General features: G+C 37.9%; 1 protein-coding gene across 4 annotated transcripts in view; it reads left to right on the top strand.

The window, feature by feature from the left end:
- Window positions 1-24,274, top strand: part of ZNF385D (zinc finger protein 385D) — a 718,409-nt gene that overhangs the window by 476,851 nt on the left and 217,284 nt on the right. The gene's annotated exons all lie outside the window — the stretch shown is intronic.

The raw sequence follows: 24,274 nt of genomic DNA, 5'->3' as shown, positions 1-24,274 counted from the left end.
AGCTCGACTTGCTTCCTTACCTAATGCGCTCAAGGCAGCGTTACCAGGGAGCCAGGGCAGGAGTTCAAGGCCTATTGAGGCCCAGGCTCTAGATTGCACACAGCATCACTTCTGCCATATTCTCTTGGGAAAGCAGGTGATGAGTCCAGTGATAACTCATGGGACAAGAAAATAGGCTTCTCTTCATGGATAGAGGATCGGCAAAGTGTTAGTGGCCACATTTAATTTGCTACAAGGGATGGCCAAACTGTTAAAGGCAGAATCTCATAGTTATCAATAAAAGGTGTTTTGTAGCTCTCACATCTTGAAACTATAAGTAATGTCCTATTAAAATATTACTGAAAAAGAATAGAATGTTTATTAAATATCAAGTCAGTATTTATGTTATTTTATATGACTTATCTCATTTAATCAACAGAATAACACTAAGGGTAGATACTTTTTTTTAAATTTACAGATAAGAGAAATTAGGTTAAGAAATATTAACCATGTGGCCTAGTACCCGGCTAGTTAATGGTGGAGACAGGATTTACAATCAAAGTCTGACTCCAAAGCCTGAATTATTTCCTTCTGTGCCCACACTGTCAACTACAATAGCCACTAGCCACACGTGGCTATTGCAGACTTAAAAATGGGTAGGGTCAGCTGAGGTGTGCTGTAAGTGTCAAGTACACTCTGGTTTCTGAAGAATTAATACAGAAAAAGGGGTGTAAAGTGGATTATTTTTGAGCTTGCTTATATGTAGAAATTCTCTTTTATGTATATTGAGTTAAATACAACATAGTATTCAATTAACTTTACCACTTCTTTACCAAAAATAATTACAGCAACCTTAAAATCCAAACACAATAATTATTTGGTGTTATTTTAATGAAGAGAATGAGAAATAAACTACAACCAATCGATACACACGTCTCCTCACTATTATAACATTTACAACTAGCAGAGGGCTTGCCATTTTTAAAAATTTACTCTCTTAATTTTCATTGTGTTGCTCTATCTCTTTTTCTATATTATTTATCTTGAATTTTTCTTATGTGGGTCACATGAAAGGCTTTAATGTTTCAATCTGCCTTTGTCCCTTATCTATGTGGGAACACAAGATGGACATCTGTGACAGCCCAGGATGCCTGCCTGCCCGTTCTCACCATTGTTCTCTTTGTGCCTTATTGGTTGACCCATTGTTCCTACTCTGATTGTCTCAGTTGAGGAATTATTGCCCAGGGAATTCACCTGTCTTGATGTCAACTCTTGGCTTATTGCTTTACTGGTTCCTTGGCCAAAACCTCAGGGTAGCTGATCATTTGTATCTCCAGCACTTCATTTTCTAAATTAAGAGAAGCAGATGTGTTGTTCCATAAAAGAATGGTTTTCCAGAAATCTCATGTCATCAGTAATTCAGCGATGCCAATTGTACTAATTCCATCATTCTCTAATGGATTTGTACTTTGTCTTCTTATGCACCGTGTTATTTAGAGCCCCTGAAATCTGGCTGCAGCCTTTGGTACAAACACCCCTCAGGTGAAGCCGCTCTTTGAAGCCGATACCTCCTCTCCTTGGAGCAAAATTGTGTGTGCCAGTTTGTCTGCTTGGTTTGTCAAGTTCATTACGCACAAGGTTAGAGAAACCCATGTGGAAAAAAGGAAGCAAGATACAGAAATTTGAAAATCAGATGCGTAACTGTCTGCCACTTCTGCTGTCTTTCAGGAACTGTGAGGCTGTGCCATATTGTTTGTTTCTTTCTGAGAAGCTTCAGTATTTTGAAAGTGTGCTTATATTTCAAGGGTAGGTTGAATTCCTGTCATCACGGCACATAATATTTTCAAAGAGGTGGTAGCCAAAAAATTCTTTAGGGGCACTCCTTGGCATTTCTTGAACATTAAAAAAAGCATTTTTTTTACATCATTAAGAAATAATCTATTTAATATCTAATATCTCTTGCTAAGACAAAGTAGGGAGATATTGTTTTAAAAAATAAAGTTTAACACCTGTATGGACCAGGATTTTGTAGCATTTCTTGCAGCGTGCAAATTAGAAAAGTGTATTGCTGATATAATACCCAATGGATTCCTTATGAAGCTTACAGACCCCATCGGTTTTCTTGCTAACTGGCAATGTACCTGTTCTAAAGCATTAGCCTAAAAATTAGAATTTTGTAAATTGCCATGCAAGTTTGCTGAACTAGCAGAATACATCTGTGTCATTTATTTTCTTAAGCTGCACTCCCACTTCATTTAAAAGGAAGACGTCCCTTTGAACAAAATTAATTGTTAATTTTTTTCCCAAGTAGGCTCTTGAAAAAATGTGACATTCTTAAGTAGCTAATATGTTCAGAATAAAAATGGGAAATTCTTTGGAAATCTGTTGGCAACCTAGCTTTGCTCTGATTAATAACCCTTGCAAATGTGTGCTTATTATACCATAAACATGACCTTTATAAGAACATTAGAAAAAATCAAACTATAGATATGCCATGTCAGAGACTTTTTAAATGTCAGAAAACGTAATGCTTTTAAATTAATGTGATTTTATAATACTTACCTGCTGAGGGTATTTTTGAACTTTTTCTGATTTGGGAGCTTATTAACCATCCTTAAAGGGGTTCTGTCACTGAAAGAGTCAGAGTTGGTTTGAATTAGATACTAGAGCTGTAAAGCTACTTGGAAAGAAAGAATAGGTAAGTATATTTTAGGTTTAGTATCATTAAGTTTGCCAAACATATAAACTATTTATTACCTCAATTATTTGAGCCCCTGACCAGCAGAGTGGTTGGAGAATGTTTTAATTCAAAGGGAGGTGTTTTCTAAACACAACACTTTGGGGATTATTCATGCAAAGAGGGCAATGGGTAGAGCAGAGCATGCCTGGAAGTTGTTGGAGTTAGTAATAGCAGTTGGCGGTGGATATATAACCATTTCCATAGGGAGGCTTAGGTCTAAGGTGGAACACACACCACGCACAATGTTAGATTTCTATTACTGCGTGATATGTTTACCAGAAACTTGGTGGCTTAAAACACTCATTTATTAGTTCAGAGTTCTGTTGGTCTAAAGTCCAGCCCTGATGTGTCTGTGTTTTCTGCTCAGGGCATCATAAGGCTGAAATCAAGATATTGGTTGGATTGAGTTCTGATCTGGAGACTCTGGGGGGGAAATCTGTTTCTGAACTTATTCTTGTTGGCAGAATTCAGTAGTCCCTGTGGTTGGAGGACTGAGGTCTCTCTTTCATTGCTACTGTCATCCTGGGGTTACTCTTAATCTCCTTAACACATGGCCTCCATTTTCAAACCAGCAACAGTACATTGAATCCTTGGGTGTCTTTGTGACCAGCAAGACAATGTTTGCTTTTAAAGGTACATGTGACTAACTCAGACCTATTCTGATCATCTTCTAATTGTGAGGTCATGTCATGTACCATAAACTAATCACAGGAGTAATATCTATAACAATCCAAGGTCCTGGGATTATGCAGTGGGCACACCCAGAGACAGGAACTCGTAGGGGCTCTCTTAGAATTCTGCTCAACACACACAGGCACACACCCTCACCTGGACCGTGGGCTTATCATTTCCATTCTCTGGCCTCAGGGTTCTCAATGTATAGTCTGTGGACCAACAGCATTAGCATTACCTGGCAGTTAGTAAGGAGTGCAAATTAGCAGGCCTTACTCAAACTCAATCAGAAACTCTAGGTTAGAACACTCCTCAGCAGTTTGTCTTTTAACAAGTCCTCCAGGTATTTCTGAAGCTCACCAAAGTTTGAGAACCAACAATTTAGATGAGGGTTCGAAAACTGAGGCTGGTGTTAGAGAGCCGAATCTGGCATGATGACCATTTTGGTGAATAAAATGTTATTGGAACGCAGTCATGCCCATTTGTTTACATATTGTCTATGGTTGCTTTCACACTATAGCGATGGAATTGTAGTATGGACCCTACGATCCATGTAGCCTAAATATTTTTATTTGGCACTTTATAAAAAAAAAAAGTTTGCTACTTCTGCTCAGGAAGTAGATTCCTTGATTGCTTAAGTCCCATCCGGTTCTGATTTTGCACATCATCCTGTATGAATCCTCCAGAATTACATAAGATATATGGAGGCTTATTCTTCTAAAAAGGATGAATCCTTGACAGTCCCGAAAGTGTATTTTCTCCAGACATGTGTGCAACTACAATAACTTTTTTTATCCCTCTTCTGCACTTTCAGTGCTCTGTCTGCTTTTTTCTTGTCTTCAGTGGAAATGGAGAACATCTGTTCACCATTCTTTCTACATTATTTTTCAAATAGTTAAAGGCGATAAAGCCACGCTGGGTCTCTTCTCTTCTGGCAAACATTGCCAATACAGTACCATTAGCTTCCCCCATTTTTCCCCGTCTCCTGTTTGCATACCCTGATTTGGATATATTGTTCTCTGCTTTGGATATTTTATATGCTGTGTGCATGTTTCATAAGTTATTAGACTTGAACATACTTAGCCAATATTTCTGCCTTCTGCAAGGCAGGGGAGGGGTTGGGGTGGAGTAAGAGATCAACCAAAGGCCTTGTATGCATGCATATAAGCATAACCAATGGACACAGACAACAGGGGGGTGAGGGCATGTGCGGGTGGTGGGAGGTTGGCCTGGGGGGTTCACGGGGGAAAAGGAGACATATGTAATACTATATGTAATACGTTAAACAATAAAATAGAGCTTAAAAAAATGAAACAAACAAACCCTCCAATAGTCCAGGCTTCAGCTCTTCATTTTGTTGAGTTCTGTGTTATTATATATCTTCTGAGCTTACCTTTGCTTGAAGCTCACTAATTGTAACCTGCATCCCTTACTTTACATCCTTTCTTTCCAAAATGAGTCCAACAATCAACTTAATGTGGTTAATTCTTACTTTTGAGGCTGTACTCAATTATGTCAAAAGTTTGGCATAGTGAAGGTTTATACTGGCATATGCTTTTTTTCATCGGCCACCCCATTGGTTCAACATACTCTAGGTGCCCAACTCTGATTTTACAATCCTTTTCTCATTTTTTGTCCATGATTTCAATACTTGGCAAATCAATCAATCAATCAATCAATGAAATCATTGAAGTCTCTGTTTTCTGTTCTTTTCCTTTCATCATGTTAAATTTGGTCCTTAGTCTTGATATTTTATTTGTAACACTAAAAATATACATGATTGTTGTTTGAATATTTTTTGGTATTCATTTATTATTCTTAGTCTAGAGTCTTCCAGAAAACATGGATGTGTGTGGGTGTGTATATGTGTGTGTGTGTCCCAAGTACATGCAGAGTGGTTGTTTTGTTCTCCTTGGTTTCCTTTCTACGCACTTTATCAGTGATGTACATTTGTGCTCTTGGTATTACAGATTTCTTTGAAGGACAGCCAGCTTTCCTAAGCTTGCCCCTTGAGGTACACCCTGCCATTCCCTTTAGCAGATTAAAGCCTGCTTATTTGAAACATCTCATTACTGAAATAATCACTTTTAATTTAGCAATTGCACAGCTTTTACCTTTTTCAGAAACACAATGAATAACATAATTTGTTCCATGTCAATCAAATGTGCATCCCAATCCCCAGCGCCAAAAATGTAGGTTTTTACTCCTACAATATATTCACATAGGGTTTCTGAGTGTATGACTTATTTCACATAAAAATAATGTTTCCTAAGAAGAATTACCTGAGCACATTCTTTGGTTTTTAGAGAAGGACTTCAGATATTCTGAAGCAGTATTACACTCTGAAATGTGATGGGAGAGTATGAGTTCTTTGCAAACAGTTCTACTATGCTCTTTTCTGTAACTGGAATTTATCCATCAGTTGAGACCCAACCCAAACTACCCAAATGGAAATGTAGCCAAGAGCAATTCAAACTGCAACACAAAATTAAAAACAAAACTACCAAAAAAAATTCCAAATGTCTATCTGGTTTTGTGGCAGTAGCCACCTAAGAAAGGTTGTGTATACAGCAGACTTGGGGGGAAGAGGGAATCTGAACTTATGAGCTTGTGTATAAGGGTAGAGAAGAAAGGCTATTTCTTTGTAAAGCTATTTCATGATTTGGCTAGGATACATTGAAAAAAAAAAGAGCCGAATGAAATTTTGGGTGGACTAATTGAATTTTCCAACTACAGGCAAGACTGCCATAAAAATTATTATCAAGATTTCCTCAGTGCCAGTATGTCATTTAAACTTACCCTGGAATAGTTGGTGAAAATGTAGCAAATGGACAAAAGAGCCGCTCATAAAATTGAGTGGCCTTGATTCTGGTCCATGTGAATACTACAGCATGTCACATTCTGGAAAAATAGAAGTCAGTCATCACATCTGATACTGGTAGTCAAACATCACATATGGCTCTTTGCTAAAGAAGTGGAGTTCAAACTATTTTTCTTTTGTTAACATGTGCTAATATTAGCAAATTGCATTTGTTTTACTTGGTTGTTCAGGAAAGGATTCCATTTTATTCAATAGGAGAAAACTATTATCCCAAAGGGGAAGCTGAAGAGAATAGAAGTGGGGAAAATTGTTTTGCTTATTCCCTGCTGTTGCTTTTGCTTTATCTTTATTTAAAGGTGTTAGGATCATATTTACTATTCTTGGCATTTATCAGTGCATTCAAGAAAGCCGGCAACCAGTAAATATTTGATATATGTTTGTGGGAAAGAATGAATGAACCAAGAGAAGTGAGGGGCAGTAAGAGAGATGACAGAGTAGATAGCTGAGAACAAAGCTAAAAAGGGATGAATATGAATTAGAATGTGTTAATTTTCCACTGACCAAAAATAATGTTAGTAATACATCTATCCCAGATTCCCAGTCAGCTATCATGTTTTAAGAGTGTAGTAGGCACTGAGGTAGCCTCTACCCTATATAATACTTTGTTATGCTCTCGATTGACTACTTCCCAATTTAAAAAATGGAAATATTTCTGTGGATTACGATGAGAGCTTTTGTTTGGGAATGTCCATAGAAGATATCTTTTGGGGCATTTGCCATGCTGTTTATAGGAGGTCATTTCAGTTACACTTCTGTCTAGGTCAAGTGAGTCATCTGATTTGGATATATGATCATTTCCCCAAATTATTGTTTTTCCCAAATCCCCTTCCATCCTCCCTCGGTTCCTTTCTTCCTTTTCTCCTTCCTTTTTATTTATCACTCTATTTTTAGTACTGTTTCCTATGCCTACCACCACAATGTTCATACATATTTTGGAAACAGGCATCAATGAATATTTCATGTTCTTACTAGGACCTAACCAAATAGTATTAATGAAATTAAGTATAGTTTGCCTTTCCATTTATTCTCTTTAGATATGCTTTCAAATAAACACTGTTTTATTTATTCAGTCACTTATTAATTCATTCACTCAAGATCACGTAAATGCCTATAATTTTCAAAGCACTTTGTTAGGCATCATGGGAAAAATATTGAGGTACTACAGACAGGGACAACTGCTTTTTAAAACCCTTAAACCAAATGTCTAGGCTATTAATCAAAAAAGTAAGACTCATAAGAGATGTCATGTTTAATGATTTAAACAATAGCATTAATAAAATCAAATTTAATAAAATAATATATCATTTAATTTTTATAATTTTAATAAAATAATAATGAATAAAAAGGCAATAATTCTAGTTACTATAATGTAATATTTACTTTGTTAAATATACCTTCATGGAATCCTTAAAGCATTCCTGTGATTTAGGTATTGTTTTTCTTAACTTAGAGAAGAAACTAAATAGCTGCCAAGTTCCTGAGGACATGAAAACGTTGAAATTTGGATTCAGGTTTCTGATGACAAAGCCTGTTCTCAAAACCACTTAAAATAGTCTGTGGACATTTACAAAAGAGAAAATTGATTATCATGCCAAATGGACAGAGGGAGGCCGGGGCAGGAAGAAGTAGTGTTTCAGCTAAACCTTGAAGGGCAGGGAGGAGTTAAATGACACAATTTTTTAAAAATATTAAGAAGTATTTTTATTGCCCTAGCTGGTTTGGCTCAGTGGATAGATAGAGCGTCGGACTGCAGACTGAAGGGTCCCGGACTTGATTCTGGTCAAGGGCACATGTCTGGGTTGTGGGCTCGATCCTTAGTAGGGGACATGTAGGAGGCAGCCAATCAATGATTCTCTCTCATCATTGATGTTTCTATCTCTCTCTCCCTCTCCCTTTCTCTCTGAAATCAATAAAATATATTTAAACAAATAAAAATATTTTTCTGATCTCAGTTATGTGAGGCGGCCACCAGATATTATGAATAGGCAAGAAGAGGTCATAATGACATAGAGAACGTTGGAGACAAATAGCTAGCACTTGCAAGGCATAATGACTTTTGAAAATGATATGCAGGACAGATCAGAATCATTCAGGAAAATGTGGGGCTAATTTCAGAGGAGACATTTCTTACAGAATTTTTCTCCTCTCTTAGCAGGCATTCCTGTTCAAAGCAATTTTGCTCATTCTGTTTTATTCTTCCTCTGGGATTAATGTTCTTCAAAAGCACAAAATAATCTTTGCAATTTAAGGCACACAGGCCCATGAATTTGAAAGGACTAACTCCAGGTCCTGGGGCCTTTGATTAGAGCCCCTTCTCAAGTGTCTTTTTGGGGTCAGTAGTTGTTTTGTTTTCCACAGAATTTTGTGGGTTTACATTGATCAGGTCAATCCACAGACTTCTACTATCTTAAGATAGATCAATAAGGAAGAATAACAGTGAGAGATCTCTATATTCTCAAGACATTCAATCACATCTGAGTCAGGAGGAGTCTCAGAAAATATGTTTCCTGTGTCAACTCCCACTTTTGTCCTAATCCAGGCAATGGAAGTCTCCTACTTACTGAGGAGCAAATGTAAACCTCCAGTTACCCTATCGCCTGGGCCAGCTTTGTCAGAAAAGTCAAATGCTCTTCTTATTCCTCTCTCCAGATGCTAACAGAAAGAATGCTCAGCACTTTGCCAAATGGCTTAGTATAACAAAACCATGAGAATAATTTCACTATCTATCTTCCCCTGGGTACAAAGGAATTCTGTACATCTTCTAACCTGATTGATGAGCAAGCATGTAGCGTTCAGGATTCCCTAATGTTGCCATGTTTAAGACCATTTGGAGTATTTATGTTGGGGATAGAAACTCTGATCAACTGGATTAGATACCGGTATGTTGTATTAGAAAGATTTTGAGGCCAACTAGAAAGAGGTTTGTTTGGTAGCAAATGCCGTACTAGAAAGGAAAGTGGTCTTATGGATTTCTGTCCTTGCCTTGTAGGGACAATGGATAAAGCAAGATTTTTATAAAGACCAAGAGTATTTAAATCAGTCAAATATGTTTCCATCCTTACTTTGAATCAGCTTCCGTTCACTTCTGATTCTCATGCATCTTATTTATTCAAACTAATTTTTTTAATTAAAAACTAAATTTTTTACTTATTAAAAACTAAATTTTTAAGAACGAATGGAACTGTTGTGAAAATTAAAGTCATATATATATATATAATGAGGTTATAATTATTATTTTAGTGGTTATCATTTTTTAAGAAATTGGAACTGCTTTGAGTAATTCAGTCTATATGGTTCACCACATGCCAGCATAGTACAATTTTATTACTGGAATATTTTACTATCATTGCTAAATTAAAATTGTCTCTTTGAAATAGGCCTGTGCTATTCTGGACACCTAAATTTTAAGCAGAAATAAGAGGATGACTTTCTTGTAAACTTGGGTGTGAGGAAAATGTGAGACAATTTCTCGGGTGTTCTTACATCAGCCAGTCAATGGGAATTAGTGATACAAGTCAAGATACCTATATGCCTTAGGGCAAGTCAAAAACTGTGTGTTTTAGGCTGCAATTCACAGGAAGGTGAGACTTTTATTATGGCAACAAGAAAAACCTGTCTTCTCTTATTACCATGATCTCTGATCTTGAACTTCTGGTCAGTGCCTGGTATTCTCTGAGCTCAGGGCCTCTAGATTTAACCTTTAATGCTCATCATCTCTACCAACATGGCTCCCAGGAATGACAGTGCCCCCTGATTATCGGCTTCCCTTTCATTCTAGGTTAGCTTTAATCCTGTGTTTAACAGCACTGCTTTATGATGTCATTTATTTTATCACAGTGTAGATGTCCCTTTTCATTGTGGGTTGCATCTTGGTGATGGCTCCATAATCTTGGTATAATGACTTTCTCCTCCCTGAGGCTATAAGCAATTTCTGTTTTCTTTTTTCTGGATTTGTAAATCCCAAACCCACTGCCTCCTGACTATTTGAACGTGAAAACTTAGGCTCTTCCCTCAGAGGGAATTTCTGCTTCCATCTATTCCTCTTTTAAATTGGTGGAAACCACAATTCGGTAGGTATTTGAGAGGCACAAGGATGATATAATATAGTCAAAGACTATGGGATTTGGAATCAGACATCTTTGGTTTCTAATTCTTCTTGGCTCTACCATTTAACAAGGTGGTTTATCTCCAGTGAAATGATTTCACTATGCCTCCACTTCTTCACCTGTGAAATGAGAACAAGGATAGCTTCATTGTTTACATAAATAATGTATGTGAGGCCATCTACCAAGGCTTCTGGAATAGACTCCATGCTCAAAATGACAGGACTCCTTATAAAAATGAAATACTGTTATGAGTATCTTCTTGCTTGCAATCACTTACAAGCATTTTATTTCTTTTCCATTTAAAGCCAGTCATTTCCAGGAGACTGCAATTACTACAATTCCATTAGTAACTGCTTTTATATCTTTTCCAAGGACCAAATGTTTCAGAATTAAAAGAAAATAATAAAGTTAGGTTTGTTTTAAGCCAAAGCTGCCAGAAGAAACAATCACATTCAGGCTGAGACTAAACAGAGCACATGTCAGCTCCACAGGGAATGTTCTCGGGGAAACTGAAATCAGAATTTCTTTTTGCTATTAGAGAATTTGTGAGAATGTTCAACAGAATGGAACCCAGAACTAATGGTCCCTAAACCTTGGAAGCTAATGGATGCTTCAAATAGGATGTGCTAAATATAGGCCCCCTCAAGATAGCAACAATTCGATCTTCACTGTTCTTAACACATTGTATTTAATTTGATGGTGTTGATAGTGACATACTCCCTTCTCCCATGGTTCTTTCTAAATGTCACCCAGTGCTAACTCAAGTGGCATTTTCTAGGAATTTTGTATCATGCCTACGAAAGAAAATTCAGTTGAAATGTGGAAAAACATTACAGTGAAACAGTGAATGAAAACATTCACAATCAAGCAAATGTTCTAGGAGGTATTGCCATTAAGTTCAATAACATTAATTATGCTCTTCTGGATTATGTAGACAGAGTGAATGGTACAGTTAAACCTAAATTAGGTTAATTCAAGTAGAATAAAAATCTGATATTTGTAGATGAAAATATATGTTCAGTTACATATTAGTCTATTTGGCTGCTATAACAGAGTATCGTAGGTTAAGTGGCTTAAAATCATTGGCACTTCTCACAGTTTTAGAGATGTGGAAGTTCAAGGTCAAGGTGTCAGCAAATATGGTATCCCATAAGACCTCACTTCCTGCTTCATAGATGGCCACCTCACATGATGGAAGGGGCGAGGGTCTCTCTGGAGTCTCTTTAATGAGGGCTCTACTAGTCCCATTATTGAGGGTTCTGCCCTCAGGACCTAATCCATTCCCAAAGGCTTCACTTCCAAATGCTATCACATTGGGGGTTAGGTTTCTCCATATTAATTTTGGGGGGACACATATATTGAGTCTATAGTATTATGGTGTCTGATAGATACAACATATGCATGATCTACTATAAACAGTATTCTAAGCACCAATGGAGGCAAGAAAAGGGTGAAATCGCTTGATTAGTCTGGTGCCTTACCAAGAGTGCCTCTTAGTATACATTGTAATGCTGGTGGTCTTGATCTAGCATCTAGAAGGGTTCAGGAACTTTGAGAAGGCACTGTGCATAAATTAAATAAGAGTCCAGAGATGAAACATAATTTTGAAAGGCATTATATATAGGAAGTCAGAGAAGACCTAGCTAAAGGAACTAAGTTCTTGTCTCAGGACCCCTTGCTTTTTATTAACACAAATTGTCCTAAGGCAAGGTAGATATACACCCCCAAGGGTAGGGTTAGGTACAGACTCCATTGTCAGGTTGGGGAATTGCCTATGGCTGTTCAGGTGTTTGGCCAGTAGGAGGCAATAACGTGTAGGTTAAGAAGGCCTTAGCTGTATGGCAGCAAGCAATCATTTAATGCATCCCTTTCAGGTTTGCGGAAATGCCCTCAGCCATTCCCAGATGATTCAGCCCTGCAGACATGCTGGAATTGGCTTCTGGCACATTGGTTTGATTTGCTTTGGGAATGATTAATTGAAGCTTTATGTTTATAGAATTATTTTTCTCTACCACCTGTTATTGACAAATGACAATCTCTGAATAAAATACTATATAACAGCGGTTCTGAACCTGTGGGTCGCGACCTCTTTGGAGGTCGAACGACCCTTTCACAGGGGTCGCCTAAAACCATCGGAAAACACATATATAATTACATATTGTTTTTGTGATTAATCACTATGCTTTAATTATGTTTAATTTGTAACAATGAAATTGGGGGTCACCACAACATGAGGAACTGTATTAAAGGGTTGTGGCATTAGGAAGGTTGAGAACCACTGCTATATAATAAAAGGCCAGGGACCATAAGTGTAACGTGTAACGACTGGAATGACCACTCGACCAGTCGCCTTGAGGTGCATTGACCACCTCTCAGTCCCTACCCCCGCCACCACCCCCTCCCCTCCCGCCTGTGAGCGGCAGTGGGTGGGGCTTTGAGCCAAGCAGCTGTGGGCGGGGTGGCAAGATGAGCGATGGTGGGCGGTGAGCTACTCACACACGATTTCGTGCGCTAGGCCTCTAGTGTAGATATAAGAGCTTGCTAGGTGTACCAGTTAATAGTGCGGATTTTTTTCAATAGATGGAGTTACACATATGTCGATATATATGTGATTTGATATGTATGCTGTTTTGTTGTATTGACAACAATCTTCAAAACTTCATATGTTAAATTTTCTGAAGGTGTTAATATCATAGATATTTTTACGCTTAAAAATGGCAAATTTCGTGCCAAAAAAAGAGCATTTGTGGGAAGTTGTAATTTATTACTTTATTTTGAAGAAAAGTGCTGCCGAAAGTTATTGTATACTTCTGGAAGCTTATGGTGAACATGCTTCATCTCAAGATACTTGTGAATGCTGGTTTAAATGCTTTAAAAGTGATGATTTCTATGTGAAAGACAAAGAATGTCCAGGTCAACTGAAAAAGTTTGAAGACCAACAATTACAAGCATTATTGGATAAAGATGCGTGTCAAACTCAAAAACAACTTGCAGAAAGATTAAACATTGCTCAGCAAACAATTTCCGATAGTTTACAAGCAATGGGAAAGATTTTAAAGGAAGGAAAATGGGTGCCACATCAACTGAAAGAAAGACAAATGGAAAACTGAAAAGTCATCAGTAAAATGTTGCTTCAGTGGCACGAAAGTCTTTTTTGCATCGGATTGTGACTGGTGATAAAAAGTGGATTTATTTTGAGAATCCCAAACACACAACATCATTGGTTGATCCAGGTCAACCATCAACAGTGACTGCAAGGCCAAATCGCTTCGGAAAGAAGACAATGCTCTGCGTTTGGTGGGATCAGGAAGGTGTGGTATTATGAGCTTCTAAAACCAGGTAAAACCATTAATACTTATCACTACCAACAACAAATAATCCATTTGAACCACACTTTGATCGTGAAATGACCACAGTGGGCCAGAAGAAACGGCAAAGTAATTTTGCTTCATGATAACGCATCATCACACACTTCAAAACCAGTTAAAGACACATTAAAAGATCTTGCCTGGGAAGTATTAACCCACCCATTGTATTCACCAGAGCTTGTTCCTTCAGATTACGTTCCAATCCATGGCACACGTACTTTCTGAGCAGCACTTCAAAACGTATGAAGAAGTGGAAAATTGGGTCTCTGAATTGTCTGCCTCAAAACAAGAAAAGTTCTATTGGGACGGTATCCACATATTACCTGAAAGATGGGGTAAATGTGTAGCTAGCGATGAACATTACTTTGAATAAAGCACTTTTGATGTTTCTCTTGAAATTATCGTGTTCTCTTTGATTACAAAATCCTCATTATTAACCGGTTAATGTTCAATCCACATTATTAACTGGTAAAATGTCAATCTGCATTTTTAACCAGTACACCTAGTAGACTGTGGAAACAGAATATTTGGTGTTGAATCCTGACTCTACGACTTACTAACTGTATGGCCTTGAACAGTTGTCTTAACATCACCATTGGACTATTTCCTTTTTCATAAGACTATGAAAGGACAAAGGAGATATACTACATAGAGTACCCAGCACAGCATCTAGTATACAGGAGTTGAAATGTTATTGCTTTTATTTCTGCAGAGAAAAAGGGAGTGCTTATAAAGATGGAATAAATTTACACCTAAAAATAAATCCATGTTTAAGTAACTAATGTAGAGAAAAATGTTAATGCAATTATAATATAAAAAGATTAGAGCTTTTTTATGTTTGGACTATTTGTGTGTGTTTTTAAGAAAAAAAATCAACAATGGAAGCTTAATTGAACTAAACACCTATGATAAATTATTTCTCACCTTTTATCAATGTACTCCAATAAACTCTGATTGTTTAGTACCCATTTCTTTTCTAGTTCTTCAGGGAAGTTGCTGGTTTCTGAAATGGATCAAAAATGTTAATTTGGGCACAATAGAAGAGAGGGTACAATATTCTCAGAAGGCTGCGATTCACTTTAATTCAGTCATTTGTTTGCTGATCAACTACTCATTCATCCATCCATTAAAAAACACACACCACAAATCACTAGGTCGGTACAAGGACTTTCTAATACATTGATGTCAAGAAGGAATACAATAAACGTACTGCTCGAGACACCACATCCTTATGTGAATGCTGTAGGTCCAGCAATGTGTGTTTAGACAGAAGCCTGTGCGGGGCAGGCAGACAGAGTAGGGCACCGGAAGAGGGATCCTTCTGCAGTAACATCTAGGAGGCACGATGCAGAGGATATCATATTTGAGCTGCATTATCAACCAGGAGTAGATGATTAGTTATTTGCCACATTTCAATGTATGTTTAGAGAATATGTAGGCAGGGATGTACTGAGATAAATACAAATTACAATGCTTAATGTGATGTCATGGGTTCACATTTTCCAGGCTTACTTGCTAGTTGAATCTTACCATTCCAAAAGTGTGTTATGTTAGGTATTCTGGATTGAATCAGTCCCTTTCCATGCCTTTAAAACACATTTACCAATATCTATGGTGTTGTACTCTACTTTTCCTTCCCAAGCAAAATTTTCAAAATAATTCTCTCCACTATTCTCCATTCTGAATCCCTGATCCATCTCTGATGCTTCCCCAAAGTGGATAACATCTTCTTTGATGTTATCAACTTAAATGACTGCACTTAGATGACTCATAAAAGTCACCAAAATCTCTGAGACATTAAATCTAACATACGTTGCTGTCTTATTTGATCCTTCTGCAGGCAGCCTTAGACAATGTTGACCACACCTTTTCTAAACTGTCTGTCCCTTTTTTCTCTGGGTGATCACATTCTTCCACCCTTCACCCTTCTTTTGCTCTTTGCCTATTTTCAATCTTCTTCACCAGCTAAAGGTCCTTAAGACTTAGGTGCTGGTCTCTTTGTTCTACACTTTGCCAAGGAAGTCTTTTTCTTGTCCTTGATTTCACTGGTTACCTGATGACTTTCCTCCAATGTTTACTCTGAATGAAGTCTGCTCAGAACTGTCTTCTAAGCTCTAGTCCCACTTATTCAATAGGCACATTTCCACTTACACCTTAAACTTATTATGTTGAAAATTTAGCTTGCCTTCTCTTAGAACTGCTCTTCTGGTTTTCTCAATCTCAGCCAATAGCTTTGCCATCTACACAATAAGGACAATTAAGTGAGATAAATGAAGGTGTTCCCTAATTTGTGTGAGTCTTGCTTAAGTCATCTTGATGTACTAGGAAAAACCACACTCAACTACTTAATCTCAGGAAATGTTTCATGAATACCTGAGATCACATTTAGTACCTACACAGATTAGCAAGTGCTTAGAGATGAAACAAAGACTATAACAGAGGCACCACGTGGAAGAAAACATGGGAAAGGAAGATGTGTATCAGGCTATGGAGGAACCTCATGCCCAGTTCTACTGGCACGGAGAAGATCATGCAGGCAAATCTCAGCCAAAAGGCAGAGGTCACGTAAGAACAAGAATATGTAACAAGACTTCAGGATCTTTTTTTATCTTTAATGAGTGAGATGACTAAAGCCTAGATATTATGGCAAAATTACCCTGAGAGGCAGACACAGATAGGCAGGTTTAACTGCCTGTATTAGCCAGATTTAAACACTTGGCTATTAGTTGAGACTAGGTGTGATACACTTTGGTGAAATGAAAGCTTTGGGATAGCAACTCTCAAGGGGTATCAGATATTAATAAACCTCCATTGACCCCACGACTGCCCCTTTTGCATCCTTCATTTGAAGATGTGGTATCATTGCTATCAACAACACTCATTATTCATTAATATTGATTTCAGCATTAATGATTTTTAAAATTAGGTCGCCCTTTGAGTATCATTACCATTGATCACACATGAAGATTTGTAGGTTAGCCATGGTCTTCTCTAGGAAGGGATGACTAATCCTTTCTGCTTTGAGCCCAGCAGTGTCTGTCAGTGTCCAATGTTGGCTCTGGGAAAGCTCCCCTCCTCAATTCCAAAAGGAAAACACCCCAAGAGATAGCAAGACTCCTCTCCTACCTGCAATGCACTCTGAAACAGACAGTATCAGGCACTTTATCTACAAATTACTCATCACTTGAGAATGGGTTTTTCACCTGCGCTGTTGTGGTCAATGGAAGCTTCTGCAATGAAGGACATTTTTTTTTAATTGTATTAGCTTTTTAACATGGTAGCTTCCATCCACATGTGGCTATTGAGCATATGAAATGTGACTAGTGTGACTGAGAAATTGCACTTTAAATTTTACTTAATTTAAAATAGATACATATGGCTAATGACTATCATATTGGGCAGCTTTGCACTAGAGCACCTTTTTTATTAGTTATAATTGATTTTGTGATTTATTAAATAATTAAACCTTGGGAAATTCCCCTTGAGGGAAATTTTACATTTTTGCATTCACTGATGCTGACTTGAGAGGATGTTTCCAGGCGAAATCTTTCGATTTCCTATGAGGAGGTACTTGTCCTGATTTATGCATTATTCGACAGAGAGGCTGAAGTACAAAGGGATATTTTGGGTCAAATGACTAAAACTCCTTACTCTGGCATTCCTTCATGGAATCTTCTCCAGTGTCTCCCAGGCACCAGAAATTGTCTTGAAACTTGGTTACCTAAGTGAGAGACTCCACTTTACTTCAACTGAAGACTTGACTCAGGATATTTACAACTAGATCACAGCAGTATTTTGATTTGGGTCATGGCCTTCAATGATGGTGACAGAGAAAACAATATTGGCTAGTCTAACTTTCTTAGCCGCCTTCCGAAATGAGTTTTGGGGTGACTTACTGGAATATGTAAATACCACAACTTAAAGTGAATAAATAATAATTTGGACAAGGGAAAACGTAGGTCACTGACAAGTGTTTTTCTTTCATGGGTAAAGATCAAGTCACTGACCGTTGATTCTGGCAAATGGTTTTGAATCAGTGTTTCCAGAATGGTGCTCCAGTTGCCCTGACTCATACTTCCATTCTTACCTCATTCCGCTCTGTGGTCAAGAGCAGGGCGTATGAGACAGCAGTCACCATCCTGTGTGGCTGCATGCTGCCCACTTGCCCCTGGTGATCAGACCTTCCTTTAACATTGGAATGGACCTGCCATGGGCAAGTCACTTTAAGCCAATGGGGACCTTCTTCCTGAGGTAGAAAGTGCTGGATCAAGTTTCTAAAACCTATTTGGTGGATCAACACTCTAAAACAGAGAGGAAACTTAACAGCAAAAAGGAAACTTGTGACCAAGTCACACAAAATTCAAATTTTATCTCACAATAAGTTTCTGGTTTTATCATTCAGTTGGGAACAATATTTTCAACAAAGATAGGAACTGAATGGGAGTTTGGATCAATAAGGTTTAAAGAAACACGGTAAAGATATAGTTTCCTAGTCAAGGAATAAAAAAATGACAACACGCTGCCCATTGTAATTCCCAACCTACAATCTTGAGTATTTGAGAGGCAGCCACACAAAGGAATACAACAAACACACATTTGCTTTTCTGATTTGTCAAGTACATGGTAAAGAATGTAGTCAAGGGCTTTTGAAACATGTTTGATATGATAATGCGTGTCTTTCTGGATTCTTTCTCAAATATAAGACAGTGCCAGCATGTTCCCATGGTAGATAAATATTGGTGATAAATACTGAATATTCTTTTGTCATCTCCTTTACAAGGAATGTGTCTCTTCTTTGTTTGAACCCTATTAAAAACTTCTCACAAGATTTATGATTTTAACACATTACTTTCTGGATGCAAGAAAGCTGGCTTGCCTAATATGACAAAACTGTGTAGAGTGTCCTTTTTGATGTTATATTGTTTATTTGTTCTTGTTGTTTTAATTTAAAAGCTATTTGCCTCAGTGCATTGAAAATTGGTAAGTTTGCTCAGGTTCGCAGTGAATGCCACTTGTTACCTATTCATTTTGCTTCCTAGAGCTTTGGTTTTGAGTTTGTAAATTGGGCATTTAAATAGGTACCTGGCAGAGTTATCATACATTTAAATGAATGAAAGGGATAGCAGTTCTAGTGCATGCTAGTTAATGAATAGATTCATAAAATTTCGCCGTTGTCTGTACTATCACTCCTACCCACCTGCTGGCTAATTTTACTAACTCCAGCACTGTATGGCCAGTGCTTTGTGCTAAATCAAGTTTTGCTTTCATGCCCTAAATCCATCATTATTTATTTTCCCTATTTGTAGCATCAGATCTAAATTTCTTCCACTATGACATGGACCCTGGAACTGCTAGTGTGCCCCTCCCTCCCACAGTGGACATGGCAAATTCTAACAAATAGCTGGGAGTGGATGTGAGCAGTTTTACTGTGTATGAAATTAGTTGCTTTGCAAGTAACTACTTAGGACTTGATGGTATAATAACATATATATATATATATATATATATATATATATATATATAATTAAACTAGAGGATTCGTGCACCGGTGGGGTCCCTCATACTAGCCTGCTCCCTCTCACAATCCGGGACCCCTTGGGGGATGTTGGACTGCCAGTTTTGGCTCGATCCCCACAGGCCAAGCCGAGGGACCCCACCAGTACACAAATCTGTGCACTGGGCCTCTAGTATGCTGTAAGATCTTTGGTTAATCTCTTCCCGCCCTCCCCCCTCCCCACTTCCTTCTGAGATTCATCAGTCTGTTCCATGTTTCCATGCCTGTGCATTGAGCATCTGCCCCCAGTGGTCAGTGTGTGTCATAGCTACTGGTCGAATGGTTGAATGGTCAAATTGTCAGTTAGGCTTTTATATATATAGATTGATGGTGAAAGAAGAAGATACTATAGAAATTATCTCTCCCATTAGGAAGTCAGGGATTTCTGCTGCTTTCTGTAAATGTGGATTTTACACACACACACACACACACACACACACACACACACACACACACGAGTCACAGTTCTGAAGCACTCACTGGCATGAATACTTAACAGCGGCACTTCTGATTATTTTGAACTTTGGTTTTGTCATTTTTGAAAATGAAAGATTAAGTAGCAGGTTAAGCTGTCAGACAGAAAGTCTGTGGCTGTGTGACTGTTTGATGAACTCCGAATGAACCACGTGCAGAAATTCAAGGTTAAAAGTGTTGTACTAGGGAGAGAACTTTATTCTACTCTCAAGGAGTACAGTATTTCAAAATATTGATTTGCAAAGTAGCCTCTTCTTGTAAAGAGTCTCCTTCTGCAGGATTCAAAACAAAGTGAAGAATTTGAAGTTTCTATAAAAATTATCTTAATTATCTACTTTCCAAGAGCCCAGATTTGAGTGCGGACTAACCCTCCACACCTCCTTTGGAATTTATTAGGTTCATTAAAAATATATGCCTAAGTTAGTGAGAACTAATTGGCTAGACACTGTACTAGGCACTTTATATATATTATCTCTTATACCAGCAGTTCTCAACCTGTGGGTCGCAACCCCTTTGGCGATCAAACGACCCTTTCACAGGGGTCGCCTAAGACCATCCTGCATATTAGATATTTACATTACGATTCATAAGAGTAGCAACAGTACAGTTATGAAGTAGCAACAAAAATAATTTTATGGTTGGGTCACAACATGAGAAACTGTATTTAAAGGGCCAGAAGGTTGAGAACCACTGTCTTATACCATAAGCTTTAGCTGACAACCACTGATTTAGAAATCCTATTTATATGTATAAATTGATAAATGTTTCTAAGTTTACATTTTAATTTATCAAAAATCCAAACTTCTAAAGTCAATGTGTCTTACTTTCTCAATCCCTATTAACTATTTTAATAAATAGGTTACTCTAGTATATTTTCAAATTTGTACTTTTATGTATACACAGCTACTTTGTAGTATTTAATGTTAGTTCTATAATTTAATTCTAAGTTCTAAAGATAAACTTACGGTATCTATCTTTGTTATTTAATACCTCATTCAGTACCTCATAACCACTCTGTACTCAGTAAATGTTTTTAATTTGTTGACTTTAATGACATATAAAAAATTTGTTACAAAGGGATATTAATTGCTCTGAAATCAGAATAATTTGTTAAAATTTAACTTGTTAAAACTGCATAAGTCAAAACTGCATAGGTGTGCAATATGTAGTATTAGATACAGGCAGAATTTCATATACAAAGGGGATGCATTTATATCTTTTTCAGCCGCCACCCCCCATGGAGGCTTCAAAATGCTTTGCTCAAATTAAGAATATCAATATTCCAGAAGTGTGACATTCTAATGTATGAAGCAACACTGTTTGTAAATAGCAACCACAAAACAACTCTTTTAACCTGTAGAAATGTCTATAAATTTTGTATGTAGTTTGACGCTTATTACTTTTAAGATAATTTTATAAAGAGAAAAATAGTAATAAGCATGTACTCATGTCTTAAATGCAATATTTTTATTAAGAAATGAAGGAATGGGACAGCTATTTCCTCAAGGAGCATATGTTAATCTGCTTTACAGATGAAACATGTTAAACTTGCTGGTTTTGATTCTGCACTATTTGCACATAATATTCTTACTGCTAAGCATGTACAGATTGGTACAAGTAAACTATTTCAGGACTTACCTAAATTGCAAAGGCAGAAATGTTAGCCAGATAATATTTAAGAGTAGCCCCAATTCTGTGCTTCAGTATCAGCACTGTAGATTTAAAGTGATTCAACGTTTCACTTAGACCCATAAATTGTTCTGCCCTAGTGTCACTGGTCATGTTCTTCGGGAAATGGACTTGGGCTTTATTGGGAGTGCTCTTGGGAACACTGTCAGGAGTGAGGGATGCAGGATTGATGGAGAAGTTGAGCTGTGATGCAATCTCAACAGAGACCTCTGTCTCTTCTGCATGCTATGAGGAGCATTAAAGCTGAAATACCGTTTCAGAGTTGCTCAGCCTTGAGGCAGGAGGAGAGCATTGTATGGGGCTACCCAACCCTCCTCCACTTGGCAGGCAGTTTGACCTTGGATGAGGCAGCTCCTTTTGGCCCAGGACAGTTTGTGAAGAGTATCTCAGGTGTGAGTCCTCAGCTCCCAGCACTCCCAGCAGCAGAATGAGTCCTCAGCCCTGAGAGGGCTGTGGGAAACACACTACACTTGTATTTGCAGAGCAAGTGGCCAAAGAATATGTAGTCACATGCCCTCTGCTTTCCAATGATCTTTTAGGTCTCTCTCTTCAAATAGGTGGGGAGAGATGAACTCAAATAGTTTTTGCAGCTTCCCAAAGTTGGGATATATATATATATAATATATATATATATCTCGGAGGAAGAGAGAAAATGGGACTCCACTAAGCGATCATATCAACATATATTATTTGTGCTAAGCATTGTGCTGGATGAAAAAGTAAACTTGAGCTTTCTCTTAATCTCTTTGAACCAGAGAGCGCTTTGTAAATGAAATAATTACAGAATGTGTTCCTGCTGAATTGCATTCTTGTTTTCTGTGGAAGCAACATAAATAACTAAAGAATTTATCAACTTATTTTTCTCTTCATGATATTATGTTAACCAAAAATTTTAGGATCGCGTAAGATAATGAATCCTTTTGCACAGCATGACACCTGACTCAAATAAAATTATTTTAAGTGATTTATTAAAGCTCACTATTATTTGTGGATATGTTAAACCATACCACTGATTTCAACCAAAATTTATTTTTACTTGGAAGTTTTCTGAAGAGGCACCAGTCAAAATTTTATTTTGGTTCTTTTTTGTAAAGATATTATTTTTATTGTTTCAGAGAGGAAAGGAGAAGGAGATAGAAACATCAATGACGAGAGAGAATCATTGATCGGCTGCCTCCTGCACCCCCCACACTGGAGATCAAGCCCACAACCCAGGCATATGCCCTGATCTGGAATTGAACAGGTTCATAGGTCAGTGCTCAACCACTGAACCACACCAGCCAAGCTATTTTGATTCTTGAACTTTTCATCAAAAGAGAAATTTTGAGCAATACTAAACTCAAAGTTTTATGGATGCCCTCTCTAAGAAGGTCTACACACCCACACTTAATGTACTACCAGATGGACAATAAAATAAGTTTATGGTGTGGTCTGGTAAATGTAGACATGTTATATTTTGCTTTTATCTCTGTTTGCTTTAATATCTGTCCTCTATTTTCTGACTTGTACTACGTTTTATTTTAATTGGTTTGCTGATTCAAATGTGCTATTGTTGTCCTTGCTGTTGCTGAGAAACATTTCAAGAGGGAAATTAAAGGAGTGGGGAAAATACTGTTTTTGTTAATTTGGTTCCAGCTGATTTTATACCTGGAAGCAGGAGAGCTGACGATTTTTCGGTATGGTTAATTAAATCTTGTGCTGATGGCTTCTGTTATGGGTATTAAGTCATCCACCTTGTTAGCAGAGCCTCTGGTCCAGTAGGGTTGGATTCACCATTGGGGGGTCGTTTTTAAAATGTTCATCTTGAGGTCAGGTAACTGATGGGGACCAGGTGATGGTTGTGTACAGTTGACAGACTTGATTGTGAGATTTCAAGGTGAATCGTAAGGAGTCTCACTCTACTCTGTTTTGCAAACAAGATGACAGGTGAGGAAGTGGCACAGGCAGGAACCTCTCCTCTCTTTTCTGTCTCAGAATTCTCTGCTGTGGGAAAGAAAAAAAAATCCCACTGTATTTTGTTTTCCTAATGCCTCTTGGATTCTCACCAGCAGGTTTTTACAGTCTGCTGCTTGCCTCTCAGATTAGAAGAATGCTGGCATATTTTAAGTTTCCTAGGATTCGGCTGCCTTTAATTAACAGAAAATTGATGTTTTGGAATGTTATCAAAATATAGAGATGGAACGCTGAGGTGGGCTTCATCCTTCCAGCCTTTGAGTGCAGTGGAGTTATATAACGGTGGTGGTGGTTGGGGGCGGGGAGGTGACGGGGAGGGTGTGTGCAAAAGTGTGTGCTTTGTTGCAAACAGCTGGTTGCCTGCCTATTGTACACATAGGGGGTGTTTTGTTGGCATAATATTCCACTGCCTGCTCATTGGTGAACTTGTAAAGTCCACCTACTCATGACTGGGAAGAAAGCAGGTAGTCATTTACTTCTTAAAGCTATGGGATTGCTGGATAGCTCAGGGATTGCTCTACTGGTAGCTGGGTCCACTGCTTTTCATCTTCCAGTTGCGTCCCGGGCAGCGAGGTACTGCTGCCTGTACTTGTGGTTAAGTTTCTTTTCCGTGCCAGGTTCATGTCGTCTTGCTGCCAGAGTTTTGGATGTGATGGAAAAGAGCAGTTCTGTAAAATAATCACTCAGACTGGATACATATTCTGAGCACAAGTTAGTTTGCAAAGAGGGATGGTGGAGCCATGGAGGGGTTTTCCTTTCGAATCCATGGATTTTGGTGGCAGATTGGTTCTGATCCAATCCAAAGCTTTAGGCAGGAAGAGAAGGATAGATCGGGACATCTGAAATGTTTGAAATGTC

This window comes from Myotis daubentonii, chromosome 14 (assembly GCF_963259705.1).
Source record: "Myotis daubentonii chromosome 14, mMyoDau2.1, whole genome shotgun sequence".
NCBI lineage: Eukaryota > Metazoa > Chordata > Mammalia > Chiroptera > Vespertilionidae > Myotis > Myotis daubentonii.
The sequence above is the reverse complement of the archived record's forward strand: the minus strand, read 5'-3'. Positions and strand labels throughout refer to the sequence as shown.